Source organism: Monodon monoceros, unplaced genomic scaffold, assembly GCF_005190385.1.
Source record: "Monodon monoceros isolate NGI ecotype Baffin Bay Population unplaced genomic scaffold, NGI_Narwhal_1 Super_Scaffold_10, whole genome shotgun sequence".
NCBI classification, from domain to species: domain Eukaryota; kingdom Metazoa; phylum Chordata; class Mammalia; order Artiodactyla; family Monodontidae; genus Monodon; species Monodon monoceros.
This window is the reverse complement of record NW_021703766.1, coordinates 28,768,784-28,771,162: the sequence shown is the minus strand read 5'-3', so window position 1 is coordinate 28,771,162 and position 2,379 is coordinate 28,768,784. Positions and strand designations below refer to the sequence as shown.

The 2,379-nt window shown below is 50.1% G+C and overlaps 1 protein-coding gene across 2 annotated transcripts in view; it reads right to left on the bottom strand.

The window, feature by feature from the left end:
- The window catches only part of LOC114889753 (metallothionein-1E-like), a 13,510-nt gene that overhangs the window by 809 nt on the left and 10,322 nt on the right, over positions 1 to 2,379 (bottom strand). The gene's annotated exons all lie outside the window — the stretch shown is intronic.

Below are 2,379 nucleotides of genomic sequence, written 5' to 3'. Positions count from 1 at the left end.
AACAGCAGGAAGGGAATAATCTGCCCCTAATTTGGTTCTTACTCTGCTCTTACCCTCAGTTCCAGGCCTCTCACAGTGTCATAGGCCCAGGAAGAAGAGAAAACCCAGTGGAGCCTGGGCTGTCAGTGCACTGACAGCCAGAGCACTGGCTCTGGACTCAGGAGTTAGAGATAGAATTCAGAGCATGATTTTCCGGTTGACCTTGGGCATGTACATTTCCCTCTCTGAGTCTCAGTTTCCCCATCTATAAAATGGCACAGATGCATTCTGAGGTCCCTTGCTGCACCCTTGTATTAATCAGGTCTTTTATGTTCTGTATTCTGATGCCTTGACATCTGGGGCCTTGCTGATTCTGGAGGGACTGCCCCTCCCAGAGCTCGCCAATCCCTGATGATAGGAATGAACTTCCCCTTCAAGCGTGCCAGAGCCTGTACCCCAACTACCTTCTCTATCAGGCCCTCCACATCTGGCCACTATCATCCTGCCCTAATCACTCCAGGCCAAGTACCTGACAACTGTGGGAACTCCCTAAGCCCCAGAGCCCACTGCAATCGGCTGCCAATCCCAAACCTGCTTGTCCTGCCTCACCTCTTCCTTCCCCCCAGCAACCAAGATAAAGCTCCTCACCCCCAGTTCCTCCTTCTTCCCTGTGTCTCATGACCCACCCAGGGCTTCACCTCCAGGCCCCCCATGGTAGTTCCGTACTCCTTCCTCTGGGGAAATTGAGTCATAAACCATCTTTTCAATGACAGTTGGTTCCTGATCTGTGGGCCTTAGAATACCCCAAATTGTCTATTAATACACTGTCTTTTTTTTTCTGGCTGCCCTGTGAGGCATGCGGGATCTTAGTTACCCGACCAGGGATCAAACCTGCGCCCCCTGCAGTAGAAGTGCAGAGTCTTTAACCACTGGACCACCAGGGAAGTTCCAATACACTGTCTTTTTTTTTCAATACACTGTCTTTTAAAACAACTTCTTTATCCCTTTTTTGCACTCTCTCCATTCCAGGCACTCTCTCAGAAACAACAGCCCATTTCAACCTCACAACAGCCTAATGATGTAGATACAGCTTTCACCCCCATTTTATAGAGGGGGAAACTGAGGCACGGAAAAAGGAAGTCCTTTGCCTAAGCTCACAGTGCTAGTAAGTGCTGAGCTGGGATGCAAACCCACACACTCTGCCTCCAGAGGCGGTATTAATTTTCTGGTAAGCTAAGCTCCAGGATTTGGCCACGTCCGTATTAGTAATCAAGAGGAAAAGATATGGAACTCTCCAAAGTCCTCAACTGGAGGTTGAGGTTAGCTGGTTGTCCAACCAGGAGGTTAGCTGGTTGTCCTCCTCTGGTGTGGCGGCATGCAGCCGAGTCTAGGGTGTTTATCGTCCACTGTGTCTCCTGCTGCGGGGGACCAGCTGGGCTAGACGGTCCAAGTCCACAGAGCGCGCGCAGCTGCAGAACCGCCCCTGTCACTCCTTCCCCTTGTCCCACACAAGGATTTCCAAAGGTCCCCTGCTATTTGAATTTAGGAGGACTCACCCAAAGCCGTGAAAGTGGTGACGGAGGACAAGACCAGAGCGAAGAGCCACATCGTGGAAGGACAGCAGCTCCTGTGCCCGCAGGTCTCAGCCCTGCTCAGAGGGGCTGTTCCAGTCCCCGCCCCCAGTCCCCGCCCCCAGCTCTCTGCACAGGCTCCCGCCCCAGTTGCTCAGTAGCCTAATATGGAAATAACAGAAAAGCTCTCCCACCCTTCCCCGTGGGCTGCTGTTTAGGGCTGTAAGCCACGCCCACCCAGAATTTACCTTCTTTTAAATCAAGAGCCCGGACTTTACTCTCCAATTACAGGTAGCCACCTACAGGTTCAACGATTTGTTTCATAAGTGTTTCTCCCTTCCTGGACTCTAACCTTAGTGTACTGTGGGCTACCAAGGCAGACACAAGCACACAGAGGCCTTTGGACAAGGGGAGGCTGTGGTCTGGGGTCCTCAGAACAACTTGAAAACTTTCAGAGCAACTCCCAGACCCACAGCTGCCCAGCTGGGGAATTAAGGGCAAATCTTTTCATTTCCCTGGGCTGCTATTTCATAGAGTTCCATGCTCTTATTTTGGAAACATCTTAAATCTCATTCAGTCTCCCTTCTGATGCCTAAATTAACTTCACAATATTCCTGCTAAGTGACTCAGCCTCCTGTTGCACACCTGCAGGGTCAGGGAACTCATTACCTCTCCAGGCAGGGATCTTTGGACAGAATGTTCTTACAATAAAGGGACTCCATCTCTCCATAGTCTTTGGTTCTAATTATTCATTCATCCATCCCTCCATCTTTCCTTCCATTTATTCATTATTTCATTTATTCATTCATTCTCCAAACATTTACCAAAT